Source organism: Empidonax traillii, unplaced genomic scaffold (assembly GCF_003031625.1).
Source record: "Empidonax traillii isolate 1590-97213 ecotype Southwest subspecies unplaced genomic scaffold, ASM303162v1 scaffold5:size3517227, whole genome shotgun sequence".
In the NCBI taxonomy this organism is placed as follows: domain Eukaryota; kingdom Metazoa; phylum Chordata; class Aves; order Passeriformes; family Tyrannidae; genus Empidonax; species Empidonax traillii.
The window spans coordinates 1,942,346-1,959,785 of NW_020955198.1; positions in this window are offsets into that span (position 1 = coordinate 1,942,346).

Here is a 17,440-nt window from a genome sequence, read left to right on the forward strand (position 1 = left end):
TCCAAGCAGTGCTAGAAGTCTAAGCTTGTGTCTGTCACATTCCTTTCCTTCTGCCAAAGGTGGATTTTGGGATACGGGACTCCCTTGATGCCTTGTGGGACTCCTGTTCCACTCCATGCCTCATGATAGGTGCTCCTTGGGAAAACCTGGGTGCACTAGGGTCAGGGCTAGAAAACTGACTTTTCCAAACAATCCCCCAAAGTCAGATCCTGCAGCACAGGCTGCTGAGTGCAATCCAGCCCTTCTCAAAGTCCTGGGGGTGAGCTGCATTCCATCTCATTATACAGCAAGAACCATGCAACCTACAGTAATAAACAGCTCTGAAACTCCCATGAGAAACTTTGGGACAAGTCTTTCTCCACAATAGATAGGGAAGATCCTGGATAAAGAGGGATAAACCAACAGCAAAGTGGAAAAGTTTTCAAAATCTTATGACATATAACTGTAAGCACTGACGACATTTCCAGCAAGTCCCCAAATGACCCCTGCAGGCCTTGGCCCTGCCTTGTGATTTGCTAAGCAAGGAGCTACAGTGGTCTCCGCATCCTTTGGAGGAGAGATGCAGCATATGATTGCATCCCCGTGACAGACAGCTACCAGGCAGAGGTGACGCAATGGGGATAGAGGAGTTCGGATCACAACTATTTTAGAGGGCCTGCTGGGACAAACGCTTGAGCTGAGCTGAAATTGGGACTGACCTTTTATTGTCTTGTTGCTCTTGCCATAAAAATAACCTCCAAATTAGCCCCAGCTGTTAGCAGGTTTCATCATTAAAACTTTGTTTGGTATTTGAGAGGAAGGAAATCAGCCACTTAAAGAACAATATTGCTTTTTTATTTTCTTTTCTCCCTTTCCTTCACCTCCCACCCCCACATACACCATGATGTCTAGACCTGGGTTTCTCCACTGGGGCTGGTGAACTACTGACAGATAAGACATTCCACAAACTTTTTCGTTTCTTTTAGGAAGTGTTCCCTTCCCCTTTTGACATGCATTTGCATGCAGACAAGAAGATGAACAAATGTACTAAGGAAACATTTGAGCTATAAACAAACCTTCAAAGTTTTAGTGGCATTTTTACTTGTCTGGAAATGTGGCAATACCATGCAAGGCTGGCTGTTGTACAGATCCACTAAGCAGACTAGTAGAGAGCAGATCATCACCAGGGAACATATGCAAGCCACTCCACTGTGCATCCAGATGGATATGGAAAGCCTTCAGCACTTGGCTTTCCAGCAGGCCCAGTCTTCACTTTGGCTGCACCATACTTGGAAGGACAGAGAATCCATTAGCAGGGGATGATTAGCCTCCCTGATTAGGTTGGTAATCTGCAAAGTTCAGCTTTTTGACACCCTATGCCTTTTGACACCAGAGAGGGAAGATGGGGAGGCATGAACTATTCTCTGCTACAACCCTGGCAAAAGAAAGGGGCATTTTGAGGACCATGTCAAGGCTTTCAGGAGGAAACAGGAGGTGCTGTGGGGCTGACAGGGACACCCAAGCCTCAGAGCAATTCAACTGGGGATTTTGTGCCCTTGTCCCCATGACTCTCACTTCTGTTGTCAAAGGGAGGCTGCATTGAATGGTTGCTCCTCTAATCTATCCTGGCATGCAAGAAATAAAGGCATTTTACTCACTGTCCCCCAAGGTCCAATGCATTTCTGGGCAGGAAAACTTTAAAAGTCAGTAGGAAAGGAGCCACCTGAATGCATGTTTTCCACAAGGCAGATTGGTACTCTGCACTCCAGGAGGAAGGTGGGGAATTAGTGAGGGGCAGGAGGCACTGAGGGTACTTTCTGTCTCTTGACAGTGTTTAAAACTACCCAGCTTCATTCCCAAGTGCAGTGAAACCTTGTTTCTGAAAAATCAGCATTTCCTTGTGAAATGACATTCTTGGTCTGCAGCCAGCCCAAGACGACAGTCTCTGAGGTTATCAGTTGAGCTTTAGCCCAGGACTAATCAGGGAGAGGAAAAAAAAACCAAAACACATTACTGTTTGAGAGCTGTATTTGACTCTGTGTAGAACCAGTTGGTGGGCTAAGGCCAACTGGAGCAAAGTAAAATGCTTTTATGGTTGTTTTTTTTTTAAATTCCCAACTGATAGTAGTTGACAGAAGCCAAAGCCTGAGAAAAGCTAAAAAGAACTTGTATCACCCTGGAAACAACAATTTGAAATATACATCTATCCCCAGGTACAAGCCACATGCCACGCCGGATACATCCCATAGGTGTATCCTATGGAAATATCTGACTGTTAATGTAGTAGGCAAACAAAGAAGTGAGGACTACAATATGCATCTGGGTCACTGAAGTCGGGTTCCCTGCTATTCCTAGCCCCTACTGTATATCATCACTTTCACAGCTGGATCCTTGTTGCAGTGGCTATAGGTTCTCAAATATCACAGCAATGCTCCCATGGGAGTACCAAGACAACAAAACCCTGTGTAAGGCCGTGTTTGTTTGGATTTTTTTCCTAACCCTAAATACAGCTATTTGGAGGAAGTTAGAGTTTTTCCTAACTTTCCAGTTTGAACTTGACTCACTCCTAATTTGAATCAAGTTTCTTTAAAGAGTAAGAAACAAGACATATTTTACTTTTTGTCCTCACTTTTCTCCGATTTTCATGAGTTGAGCCATCCCTACCAAGACACTCTTTCAGCACTATGACCCATAGTGTATGTGTAAAGGGTAAAATCAGGTAACAAAGAAGGTAGTATTTCCCCATTATATCCTCTCAGCAATCAGTTGTTTAGGAATCTTTCAAGCTGGAGGTCAGATTTAGATTATTGTATTATTTACCAATGGAATTGTTCTCCCAAAACATATCTGGTTTTTACTCCACTTTTGCCTTTGAATTACAAGGTAGGCTGTTGCAATGAATCCTACAACATTCATTTTAAACATATGTTTCCAGAAACCAGAAATTTTGGAAAAAAAAAATTTAAAAATAAGTTTCTTTGATCATGCCCAGTGCTTACAACCAATCAAATACTTGTACCTCCAGTGGTCTACTTCTTCCCCTAACCTCCAAGAGCTTAGATGAGCCCAAGCTGTGGAGTGGGATCCAGAAGGAGAACTAGTGTTCAATTCCAGGATCTAGGGGTTTTTTGCATCCCATGAAGAGCAGACACAATTGTGAATCTGAGCTTCAGATGCAAAGCTGCTAACTTTCTGAGACCTATTTGAGGGGATCTCAAAGCCCACTTCAGGTTTGAAATGCTGCTTTTCTCCCATTCTGTTCCTGCCTACTTCTGTAACTTTTGCACATGAGCATGGTATAATAAGAAATATAACAGTAAGAGGAGAATGGTTTATAAACTCATATATATTCATATTTTTCCCCTTTAAAAAAAAAAAAAAAAAAAGAGAAAAAAGGACTGATAATACAAGTCAGTCCCCTACTGAACTCCAAAGTATCTTTTTGTGAAATGAGACAGAAATCTCCAGGTAAATGGTAGATCTCCAGGAAGATCTGGGAGAGCTGAGAAAGACAGTATTTGGCTGCTTTAAATGCACCAGGGGAATGATTTTTTTTTTTTTTTTTTTGACGGTCCTTTTCCTTCTTCTGTCAATGTTCACTGAGCCTTAAGAAAATAGGTCAATAGGTTGCAACTCTGGAAAACATCTGTGCTCTGAACTGTCATCTTTTGCATTTTTCACTGGCTTTTTCAACCTTTTCTGGCATCTGGGTGGGATGGGAATGAGCCCTGGAGAAGACAGCAGACCCATCCAACAGTTCATGTCAGACAGCTTGAAGTGACAAGCTGATATTGAAAAACTGCACATGGAAGACCTTAATGTGTGGAGATTTATGAAGTTGCCTCTGAAACAAAGTAAGAAACACATCCCCCTCAACCACCTCCTCCTTTCAACAGTTTCCTTCTTGCGTGGTCTGAAGGACTGATCTAGCCAGGAGACAAGATCTTGGAGGCAAACTAGTTGGGAGAGACTTGGCCCCTGCAGCACCCTCAGCACCTGCCAGGATGTGTTCGCCGGCTCTTCCTGAATCTGGGAATCATCCATTTCATGGGGCAACTTTGAGACACTTTTGGCTTCTACGGGAAGTGCTTCACTTGTTTTTTTCTTTCCAGTAAAAAGAAAAGCAATTAATAAAGCATACATTATGAAAGACAAAGAAGTATGAGACAGATACCGAAAAAGATAGGAATTGAAGGCTTTCAATATAAATCACGTGGAGCTAGCTCTCCTGACCTTCCAAGCCAAGTACTAAAGCACTCACACATGCAGGAGCCCCAGTGCATTCACAACTTACATCAGAAAGCTGGAGACTGGGGAGCGTCAGTGATGATGAGACTGGTGAGAGATGACCAGAACTTCAGAGGGATCCATCAGCCATGGACCCAGAGAGATAAGATGTTGTGGGCCAGGAAAAACAGCTCATTGCCTTTATTGGCTGGAGGACCTTATTACCCAACAGGACCCACACAAGCACAGCCACATGTGTGTTCTGGTAGGAAAAAGTTCCCCCTCCTGTTTTGTTCTCCAGCAACCACATTCCACAGAGTCTTGGTTAGATGGAGTCTAACTTCCATCTTCCATTTAGGTACCAGGGGTCATCCTCTTCAATTTCTCCAGTAGCTTCTTTGCTTTAAAAAAACACATACATATCAAGAAGGCAAAGCATATAGTTTCTACCTTTTCAGGTCTCCAGTTGCAAAAAAAGGCACCTCAGCCTCTAACTTTCTCCCTATTTTCTTTTTTTTTAAGAGCACTGGTATGTAATATTTTACTTTTAGTGTAGAGCAGCTCTAACTCTCTAAGGACTGCAATGTTTAAGTTGTCAAGCAGGCATTTCAGTTGTAGTGAAATGCCTGTAGTGAAATGCCTTTGCTTTTCTGCTCTTGTAGTTCCTTTTGGGAGATGGATTATTGACTTTTTATTAATTCAAAATCAAATTTATTCAGGTTGAAATTGTCTCTTCTGTTTACAAAGAGAAAGATAGGAAGCATTTGAATCCCACTATTAAAGAGGAAGACTACTCACATATGCATGTCTGAATGCTCTATAATATGAGCATTTGGTCTTTTTTTCTGAAATATGATATTTACGTCTTAGCCAACAACATCCTCACCTCATATTTTTCCTCCTTAAGAAGCTTTGAGTATTTTTGGTCTTGTCTGTGTTTTCTCTTGTAGTCTGAACTGAACCCTGTCCACTGATTACCCATAGTGTTTAAGGTTAAATTTCACTTGAATTGCACCCTGGGATGTGCCACTAAATAATCCTGAGCTCTTTTAAAGTACAGCCACCACCTCCATGCAGCACAACTGGGATTTGAAGCTTTTAGGCCCTTCGTAGATGTTTTTTAGTTTGCAACAAAGAAATGTGGAACAATTACAGGAAAACAAACTATGCTGAAGCACAATCCTACCTGTCATGTTTAACTCTGTACTAAGTCTTTAAACTTCTATTTCTTCTACATGTTTGTCCACTTTCTCCATCCCCCCCTTAGGTTTGTGCTAGTCAGAATTAACCCCACCTGTCTGCAGGGGATGAATGAATTTCCAGCACACTCATTCAGCACTCCACACTTTCCACTGTAAAAGCCTTTGAGACTTAGTGACAGAATAGTCAACAACACTATTAAAACATATAAAATATCTGTGAAACGCCTCCCTCTAAGAAGTTAACAAGGTGGGTTCTCCTCATCTTACTGTATCTGAGGCCCTGTTGCAGTACCATATTAGCCTGGGAAAGTCTGTGTCTTCATGAACTTGAAACTGAATTTCTAACCTATTTGGGCTCAGGTATACCCTGAGATATAGATATATCTCTATACTGACAACCTGCATTGTACTCATACTGAGTACAACTGGGAAATGTGTTTGCTCTTTAGCTTCAGGATTTTGGTGGTCACAGTTAGCCAAGCTATCAGAACTGAATGAAATTTTCTTGCAAATTAATGCCTTTTGGTGGGAAAATTATAGGCAGCTATATAGGATATAGGTAAGATCCCTTCCTGGATGAGTCTTTGATCTTTCATTGATACCGATGCTGTGGACTCACAGTATGCAGTGGTGGCAGGTGAAGCCAAAGGAGGCTGTGGACACTGAATGAGCAGTGGGATGCTTGAATGGGTTTGTCATGTGAGACTGCAGCCTCCTCTTTTCTCCCCCACCCCACCAAAACAGTGATCCTTTCCTAGTGTCACTTTTCCAAAGGCTCCAGTTGCTGCAGCCACAAGGACAGAGGAGAGCTAATTCTGGGTGCTGAGGAATGGAAAGATAAATAAGCACTGGACAGCAGTGCCTCTATTAAGAGGAGACCCACAGATGATAGGGAAACTTGCTTATGGCAGGACATACTGGCATACAGTGGTGCATCTCCTTTGATTTCTGTATATAACTTAAACCAGGAGAGGATCATGGCAAAGACTGGTGGGAGAGGGAAGGAAAGATCAGGCATGACTGAGTCCATATTCATGGCCGAGAGGCAGAAGTGGAACCCCAGGCTCTTGATCATGACAGCTCCCCACTGCCTTGCCTTGACTTACTGACTTGATTAGCACGATGCCTTGCCCCCGGCAACCATGTGGCATTGAGTCTACGGAGGAAAATATATGAGTGTTGAGAATAATTGGTTCTTTGATATTAGATTGCACAAAGGTCAAAGTGTACTGGGGAGAGCAAGACAGCTGAAAAGTCACATTCCCTGCAGGCACTGTGGCACTGACCTCTTGTGCCTGCAAAAAGTCGGAATCACAGATAATCTGTTGCGGTGCCATGGCTTCTTGTGCTGGGGGACTGCAGCAAACACTGCAATCTCAGTGCAAACACCGTGGTTTCTCAGCTGACAGTGCTGGAGCTCTTTGTAGCACCAGGTCAGGTTGTGTACAGGGGTAGTTAGGTACGGTTTTCATGTTATGAGATCTGTCTTGTTGCATTATTCTAACAAATTAGACACTACAAAGCCACTCTGCTGTGTGTCTGCCAATCTGTCTGCACCACCATGAGGACATTTCTCTCTTTCTCTGAACTCTGCCAGCCCTGATTTACTTGGGACAAACCTGGTATCTATGAAGGGTCTTGCTGTTTATATTTGTAGGCTCTGTGGAAACCCTGTGGTTCAGTGTCCTCATTCATGTCCCCATCAGCCATGATATAATTTCTTTAAACGCTGAAGACCTTTTCAAACTGCTAACCACAGTCATCTTACCACACAGCTTCATCAAAGATGTAAGAATTTGCATCCACAATTTCTCTCTTTTCATAGCACCTCTCATCCTCAGAAGGACTCAAGTTTTCAATATAGGGCCTCTTTGCTTGAGAGTCCTACCGGAGAAGTCATGGTAACAAAACCATGAGATTTCAGATTCATGCCCAGAAGACTCTGAATTGACACCAAAAAGTGGGCAGCAGAGGTGAGAAGAATCCATCCAGAAAGAGGTAGTACAATACACAGTACCTGGCACAGTGCAGCCAGTAGCTAATAAGAAGTACCTGAGGCCCTTTCTATTAAGAGGACCTGTTGCCAAAAGTGTTACTGCCGGCTGTAGGCAGATTCTGCTTTTCTTTGGCGCATCTGAGTAAGCTCCTCTTTGATACACTGGGTAGGTCTTTAATGTAGGGGGCTGGCCCCATTCGTGCTGTGGTAATGGTGAAGTGGAAGATGGATGGTGAAGATTCATTGTTTCTGCATCAAAATGACAAGGTGAATTCACGTTCAGGCACTCCAATCTTACAAAACAATGGCTAAAATGTAGCCAGGTTTTCTAGTGCCAGAGAAACGTCTTCAGTACCTCTTTTCTTGTGCAGACCCTTTATGTCCCAAAGAAGCCATATTGTAGCACTTCCTATGACAGACAGGCTCAGAGATCATGGATTTACAGCACAGTTTTACAACACTTATCAGTTGGCTCTGGCTCACTGGCCTCAGATTTAAGATGTTAACCTGCAGTGCAAGTCAGATAGGATCTCAAAGCAGAGGGAAGGTTGAGGAATGTTTTGACAATTCTTAAACTATCCTATCCTACCCTACTCTATCCTATGCTCATTCCTTTATCATGCTTTCTCCCATGTGAATCAATGTTTAGGTATACTGGAGAACAGATAACCTTCAAGGTGAACTGGGTTAAAGCCAAGGTCTGCAGTGAGAAAGTGTCCTTATTTCCTTCATCCTTTCCTTGAGTCTCCTCTTGCCCTTCTGCATTACTGACCCCATCCCTTATCTTCTTGAGGTGCTGCAAGTCAGTTTTTGCAGTGCTTTAATGGAAGCTGAAATTTTCCAAATAATTGTATAGGCCAAAGACTAAGGTTTGAAAGGAAAACACTTTTTACTAAAAGACAAACCTGTGGCCTGGCTGCACCTAGCAATGGGGCTGAGACTGTCACTCTCCATCTTCCAGTCACCACAGGAAGTTATGAGGAGGTATCAAGGGTATGGCTTCCCAGCAGTAGTTACTTCTTCAGAAAAAAAAAAAAGAATCTGCAGAGTAAAGCAAAGGCATGCTGGCTGTTTGTCTGCTTCCTTAAGTCAATGCCGCACAGCAGCCCCACGGATGCTGCCTTGCAAGGTTTACTTCCCAAGGCCATAAGTTGTTTGATGGCTGAATGAGAAGCCTGGACATGAAGTGCCGTTTCCTCCCACTGCAATGATCTCTGTTCAGGTCTGCTGGCCACCGGCATGTAACAGTCAAGACTGTGCAAAACTTCTCCGAGTGTAGTGTGAAATTTGTTCCAAAAGAGCAGAAACATCTGGTTAGTACCAGGAAGTGGTTGCTGGCTGGGTTTGGCAACAAGGGACCATGTAGTTAATACACTCTTACCTCATCAGTAGGTGTCACTGCAGCGAAAGACAGGGTCCAGTGGAAAGTTTCAGAGGGGAATAGAGAGGGGTACTTCAGCCAACCAACCAGATGCAGTCAGTTCAGTGCTTCCTGACTACAGCCAGAGAACGGCTATGGATTTGGGTTTATGAATTGCTTGTAATAAGGCTATAGGAAATGAGAGATTAAGGAAATGAGTCATTAAGTGATTACAAAGACATGTGGAGTGCACACAGTTGTGGCCGCCAGTAACAGAGCGTTGAGCAACCGTAAATTTCTTCTACGGGGGTTTTGGGAACGTTCCTGCTGAACTTGTATGCAGTAGTGAGTTACGGTTCGGTGGATGTAGTTGAAATGAACCAGTAGCAAGTTTCAGTCATTCTTAGCACAAAACCCGCAAAAGTTTTCTACAACTCAAGCATCACCCTTTTGATGCCAGGCCTGGTGACCAGTCCCAGGAGAAATACTGCAACAGTTAAGTAACAGACACCCTCTAACCCAGTAGGATTTAGGTCTGGACTTAAGTATGAATAAGGGAGCTTTAACCAAGGCTCAGTTAGAATGTCTTTGTCAGGGCCAAATTCTGAAAGCTGACCATGTAGCCCTATGCTAGAAACAGCTTCTGACTCAGTTTCCACACCACTGCCAATAGAGCTACCAGCTGCTGCTCTTCCTCTGGCACTCTGAAGTGCTAGGAATGGCATTCAGCAATGCTGTCACACATGGGAGTGTGGATAACCAGATCTTGGGGCTGCAGAAAGTGGGGTAGGGAGGGCAGAAGTGCAGCTACACTTGTTTGGCAGGTGTGCCACAATCTAGTCACAGAAGCAAAAAAAAATGGACCCTCCATGTGGTTTGGCATCAAAAAAACCCCAACTTTTTAATCCTGTTTTCTGGGAAGAACAGTTGGGAAAATAAGACCTGAAACAAGAGCAGGTCAGCCCTGCTGCCTGCTATCAAACCCATATCTCCTGCTCTGTACAACCTTCTTATAGGTTTTTGCTAAGGCATCCTGCTCCAAAACATAATATGCAGCAGGTCCAAACACCTTCCACAATCGTGTTGCCAAGCAGTCAAATACTACGGAAGGAGGAAATGAGGCAGTCAAGTATCTACGATGCTATCCTAATGGATTTATTTAAGACATACATAAAGTCCTTGTGGCCCAGATAGAGAATAAAATTAAACAATATGAGATATGTTCTTCAAGTCCTTTCTGAGACTTTTTTTCACAGCATTTTGCCTCCAAAGTGTGCTGGTTTTGTACCTGCACCTCTGTAAGTGCTGGTTTTCAAACTGGCTCCAATGCTCTGTGACTTGTTTACTGTTGGTTCCTTCTCCCATATATCTGACTCCCCAACCTACTCCCTAGGCAGGAACATAGCTATAGATGCAGAGGGACAAAGGTGCAGTACCCAGAAACAGGCTGTCATTAAATGAAGCCTCTCAAAACAGGTATCCCGGTTGAAAAAAAATAAAGGCCACATTTTCATTCTCCTCCTTTCAGTTTTATTTCATATTTACACTCAGTCTCCTCAAATCCTTGCTAGTCTTCCATGCAAACAGTATTATGGGTATATAATATATTGTTTCACACAGAAGTCAATCACACCTGAGCAAAGACTGGCTGCAGTGCTTGTAGTCACAGTTCAGTTTCACCTACTCTCCAAACTAGCCACACAGACCCTGCACAGGGAATGCAAACAGTAAAACATTTCCTTTTCGGTTTTGCTTCCTCAGTTTCCCTTCTCTCATAGAGCTTGCTGCCTTAGGAGATTGAGACACTTCAAAAACCTCTGTAATGGGCTGATAGAAGATGGAGCAGGAAATCTACTGCTCATGCCACTGCAGCAGAAGCAGTAATGCAAGCATCAGTGTGTACATAAGAGACTCCATATATGAGAGTTCCTGACCCTGTAACTTTAAATCTGACTAGATAAGAGAGCCAAAGAGTGGGAAGTGAAACAGAAGCCCAGAGAGTTGAAAAGATTTGTCATAGCAGATCTGGGACTGGTGCCCAAGCCTTCTAAGCACAGCTGGGTGATGATATTATAGTTATTAATAATAATAATAATAATAGTTAATGTGCCAAAAGCTGGTGTTAGAGTAGGACTAGAAGAGATCACCAAAGTGAGCGGAGTGTGGTGAATATTTTTGGCCAAAGAACAAATCAGTGTTGACATCTTTCAAAATCTCTCAGGTATTTTCAAAACAAACTTTACAATTAAAAGCAGGCATTGCACTTAAAAGGGAAAAAACCCTTTCTAAATTATCTAAGTAACTAATAAGTGTAAAAGCCTTTCAATTTCAGTCAAATGAAACATTTGATTCAGATCCAAAATCAACCTTTTCCTTTCATCCAAACTCTCAAAAGATTATCATGTTGGTTGAGCCTTTTTTTCCTTTCTGATTTTCCATTTTGGTGACCAGACCAAAATACATAGCACTCACCAAGCTCCACTCATAAATCCTATGGAAAAAAAAATGTGTCCCATGGACTACATTAAACTTTATTATGTAGACTTTTCAACAATGAAAATCTCTCTCCCAGGCATTTTAACTACATCACCACAGTAACTATCCTACCATGCTACAACTTCTACTACAATATTTCTTTGTTGCACAGATAACTGTGACCAAGCCCTTGCTAACGTAATTCATGAGAGGGAGCAGCATGATTGAAACAATACTCATGCTTCAGAGTTGACCTCTAAACCTGTCATAAGTCACAAGTGTCAAAATCAAGCAAGGTTATACAGGGGAGGTTATGAAATTTCATCACTTATACAGATGTTGGATTTTCTACGCCATAATGACAGAGTCAGGCAGCTTACTCAATTGTGTATGTTCTGATGAAAAGAATTAATTGAATTGACTGTGGCTGTTTTTCATTTTCAGATGATGCTCATTATTTCTACAGCTTATTTTCTGTACTATCTTTAGAGAAGTTCCTTTTTGTTTGGTTTGTTATATTTCTCTGTATGAGACTATGCATCAATACCCTTCATTCTGAGCAAATTCAGCCAAAAGCTGCATTGGGGAGATATCTGCTACCTAATGAAATGTAGAGATGCGTGGAAGTAGCTGTTTCACAGCACAATGTTTGCAAAAGTTCAGGAAGGAAAGACAACAGGAACATGCCTGCAGGCAACAGTGAAAGCAGAAAATTCAAGCAGAAGCAAAGTAAGTGATCTAACAAGAATACTACCCCGACTGTTCCTGCAGAGTGATATTAACTGATCAGAAGCAACTCGAGCTGTAGTTATGTCTGGTCAGAAAAGCTCCCTCAGTGTTCTCTGCTGAACCTCTCCGCCTGCCATGGGCATCGTTTATGTTCTCACAAACACATTGAGACCACAGGCAGGACAGCTTAGCACCCTGTGGTGTCTGATGTTGTCTGAGAGAAAATGGTCCCCACTAATGACTAAGCCTTTTGTGTTGTTCCATCCTTGCCTTCCAACTACTCACTGTATTCAGACCCCTAGATTTGCAGAGACAAGAGGCAGGTATGAATTTTTGGATATATCCAAACATAGCTTAGAAGAATACTCCCAAAAGCCCAATAGAATCTCCAAATCCTTGGATTTTCCTGGAGTTACATAGTTACTTTGAGGGTTTCTCAGAAATATCTGGAGTTTCCCAGACAGACAGGCCTTTGAGAAGCTGCATTGTGACTCTATCTGTAGCTGATTAATTCCACCCCATATGAAGTCATGTTGTCCAGAGAGTGACAACATGCCAAAGAGATAAACCTGTTCAGCAGAACCTTGCCTTCAACTTAAAAACATAACAGCGAAATCCTGGGAGCCCGCAGAAAAACACAGGTATATGAAGGCAGGATTTTCTATTTCCTTTTTTCTTTCCTTAGGGGGAATTAACATTAACTTTAATAAGTTTGAGTGTCAGAGCATAGGAGGAGAAAGCAATAATGCTAAAAACACAGCATCAGGAGGAGATCCACCTATTGCTTAGGAGATCTACCAGAGGAATAAAGATTGAGAGCTTATATCCAGACTTTCCACAATAGTTGCCCTAACAGGCAGCAGCTACTTTCCGATACCAGAGGAAACCAGACTCTGACAGTCCAGCACTGTAAGTCACTAAATATGATCCAGAACTAAATGATGACAAAGATGCCTTCAACATTTACCACCTGAGAGGGGCACTGTGGTATATATGAGATGATCAGTCTTACAGTGTGTTGATCTTAAGATGCCAGTAAGATTTCTGAAGATGGACTATCCTCTGCAACGCATACAGTTCCCATAAGGATGGCATGGGGCCACACGAGGGTGGCAGGGGAAGGGAAGCAGAAATCACCAGCTTAAGTGCAATAAAGCACCACACAAAGTACTTGATTTCCCATCTCCTGGCTGCTTTTCTGGATCAAAATATTAAGGCTCAGTAGAGATGTAATAAGCTGAAATTTGAAGGCCTGTGTTTGTACAGCAGGTGAAACTTGATATTGAAATGTCCTCTTCTGGCTTTACAAATCTGGATCATCTGTAGAAGATTTCTATGCAAAAGGCTGACATTCTAACAAATGGCAGAAGAATTCTCTCCCCTACACAAAGAAATGTCATGCAGTAGTCAGTAGATGTTGTGCTAGTCCTCATTCTTCACTCCTGGCACTGTGACAGCATGAGACCACATGTCTCATCCCTGTCCCTATTGTTCCAGTCCACCACTCTCTAGCTAAACATTGGTACATTTCTGTATTTTGTAGCACAGCCAATAATAATGACATTTCAAGATAACTCTGAAACTGTAAATAAAATGAACTAACATGGTTGGGATTTGCAGCCTCTGAAGACTTCAGGTCAAATACTTTTTTCACTTCCTTTTTCATATCCGTTCCAAGGCTCTACAAGGGCATTCTGGTGATATTTAACACTGTACTGAACAGTACTTATTGATACTGATGATTATGTTCCCTTGGATTCAAGAAGCAATATCTGAAATTAGCGGTCAATTATATATATGTGGAATAGCCCATGGTTTGGAGGAACACCAGGACTGTATTATGAGGCCCTTCAGGGAAAACTAAACACAGCATTCTAGGTGCCACCCATACATCAGGAAAATGCCTACACTCATATAGAAACAGCCTCAGCAACACTCAGTAAAGAACAGGTGGTGTGTGTGGGGAAACAGAGGAAGAAAAGTAACTCCACCTCACCCTTATAATGGCTGCATCAAAAAAGCAGGTTGAAAGGGACGTTGAAGGACACGTGGAATGTTCCTACTCAAAGACAAAATCATATCAATCCAACAGATATGCATATGAAGACTCCATACCCTCCTTGCACAAATCGGTCCCAGAGCTGTACTGTTCTCCCTGCTTACACCATCTTTCCGTTTTTCCAATCTATGAATAAACTATCATGGGCATGGACAAGAGGTGATCCCACACCACACTGTAGCTCTCCTCCCAGTGCTGGAAGACCTTGTTCTGTTGCAATGCAACCCAAAGCAACTCCACAATTTGCTTTGAAAGTTACTAACTTTGGTACATCAAAAATAAAAATAAGCAAGTAACCCCATCATGGAAACAAGTGCCTCTGTTAAGAGGCATTCATACAAAAGAAGACAGACTGAATGGCCAGGAGTGTGGAGGAACAAAGAAGCTTCTCTGGCCATTGCCAGGATTAATGAAAGACCAATCCTAGCAGTTTGCTCCAGCAGTTTTAGAAACAATAATAACAGCCCCCCTTCCCCACAACACACTAAATCTGATCCTTGCTAATGTGAATTAATACCAGGTTTCAGTGCAGCCACTGGGGTAACGTGATACTCTGGAGCGCTGTAATCCTAAACAGAGCATTAGGAAAGCAGCTCACACCACAGCTGTGGCTCCTTGCAGGTGTTTATTCCCCAAGCAGCCACTTCAGCAGCAAGTTTCTGACTCTGCATGAGAGACATAGGGGGAACTCTGTCATGGTCAGACAATAGGCTTCCCTGGAAGAAATGGGCTGGTCCAGTGCTGGCAGTACCAGGAGGGGTGGGAAAGGAAAGTCTGAAGTGACATGGTTCTCTGTATACTATGCACAAAATGAGAGAGAAGCATGTGAATGAACGAAATAGATACCTTTGTGTGACCCCCTTCCCCTGTGGACTGGGCACACAGTGCCTGCACACACATGTGCTCTTTGTTCCTGTGAGTGGTGTTTCTATTGCCCCCATCCCTGCCTCACTGCTTTCCCTTATCCTCTCCTTTCTGCAAGCCCTGACATTTAATCAACAATCCCCACTATTCATTTTCAGGGGCACCAAAGGGAAACAGAAGTCTCCTAAGTGAAGTTCTGCCTCCTTTGGGACTGCCCTGCTTTCCCTTCACCCATCCTTCACCACCCTCCTCCCCCAAGCCTTGCATCGTGCCTGTCTGCAGCCACCACTCGATATTGGGTTACAGCAGGCCTCCAGCTGACCTGGTGGGTTCATCCTGTAAAAATACCGCTTGTGCCGTTCATCTCTCTGATTACTCCTGGCTCGTAACAGGTGGGACTGCCAGCTCAAAGGGGGAGGGCAGGATGGGAGAGCTGCTCTCTAGCTGCATGCCCTCCTTCTCCTAGGAAAAAAAAAAGACCCATTTGTTTACTCCTCCAGCTTTGTCCCCAAGGTCTTGGGTTTCTCAGAAAAGAGCTTTGTGTGAGTCCATTTTTTTAAGTTCAATACTATTGGAGTCAATGGAGGGACATGAACAGCACTTGCCTAGCTTAATTTCCAGCATAACCTCTTTCTGTTTAGATGCAGGCCCCCATCAAATTCCCAGCTGACTTCTGTGATCCTCTCATCACTGCAGAAACAGGTCGGAAATTTAATTAGTCTCACAACAAATTCAGTGCTTCTTGATTGTCTCTTGGGCCAGGAACTGCCCTTTTTGGCTGTGGGCTCTTGGGCTTTCAGTCTTTGTTGTGCTCAGGGAGTGGAGAAAAACGATGGAAACAACTACAAAATAACAAAATATTTTGAGTTCCAGAGACTTCTATTTTACTCAAAGTAGTAGGTCAGATTGTAACACTTTGCAAGGTGGGTGTTTTTAAGATGTAGATCTCAATAGCTTGTTCCACTTCTGCAGTGATACAACCCAGGGACTATTGTTCTAAAGTGCAAAAGAGTTTCCCCTTGCTCTTGATAGCAATTTTACATTTCTCCAGGAATCAGGGAGTCATGGACCACTTGGTGATCCAGAGTTGCCTAGGTAAATAAGGAAATGAGTGAACTGTTTCTACACAAAACAGGAGGAATTAAATGGCACAAAGCTCAAAGAAGTTCTCAAAGAAACAAGAATGAATAGCTACAGGAATGGAAAATGGCCACAATCTTTCTGAAAAGCAGTCAGTAGCAAAAGAATTAATTTTAGAGTTACCTTGGAGGGCAGCTGAACAAAAAGCTAGATATGAAACTAGAAAATTTATTTCTATGCCCTCTTCCCATCCATCAAATCAAAAGGCTTTGAAAAAAAATATACAAGAAAAGTGAATGTTTGGGAGGGAGGGATTCATCCTTCATCAGCCTGCAAATCTCTAATCCACATCTAGAGAGGAAAAGAGAATCTGTATAGCAGGTTAGAGCCTGACTTTTCTTTGTTGCCTTCCACATACTTCTCTTTCCTAATGCATTATTCCAGATGAGACTTAACCAGCATAGAAATATTATATTCTTAAAATGATCAGGTATTTGACTTATGATTTCCTAACTCCCTAATAGCCTGTGCTTTATCTGATGTATGAGATCCAAGGATGGATCCACTGAGGTGGGTTTTTTTCTTTCTTTCTCTGTAAGCTGTAGTGAGGAATTTCTTTAAGGATACTGACACTAAACTGGACATATCCTAGAAAACAGAGGGAAGCTGATGATTGGCATTGACTTTGTCACCCATAAGGCATAGCAATCCTCAAAGTTAGGTGACATGGCAAGGCTGAAGGAGAATAGCCAGAATGAAGGAGGACTTCAGAGTAATTTTTTTAAAAAGGGAACATTTTCTGTGTCCCCTTTAAACAACTTAAGTACTGATACTTTTACTTTTTAGTTAGCAATGTTCTCTGTCTTCCCTTCTGCATTTTGTTCTGTTTCACAACAAAAACCAGCAAAATTCTTTAGCTTCCCTGTTCTCATTTTCTGCTCAAGCAGTTCTACTTGGGAAATGTAAGCAATAGGAATTAATGTATTTTTTCAAGAAACACAGAGTTGCTGATTAAGTCTGAAATATAATTCCAAGTCATCTCTGCATATGGATAGTTACAGACTCTTTTGGAAGAAGAAACTCATCTCTTGTCTTACACTCAGCCCTGTTTTCATCAGTGTTCTTTAAGTTACTGTCCCTCACCTAAAAACAAAAAATCTGCAAATTAGAAAAGGACAATGGTTGTCTGTCTTTCACTTCCATAGTGCCTAAGTGAAGCACAAAAGACTTTATATATTATACTGTGTGATATTTGTTTCTACTTTCCACACACAGGAACACTATGTCTCTTTATTCTTTTATGTCTCTCTTGCCTGTGTTTCTTGGAAAAGGGAATTGGAGTTGTTGCTGAGAATTTAATAGATATTGTGTTTAAAATGGACCCATTTTCACAAAATTTCATCAGTCCAAAGAGTTCTAAGCAGTTGAAAATAAACGTATTTTCCTTTCTTCAGTAGGCATCACTTTTT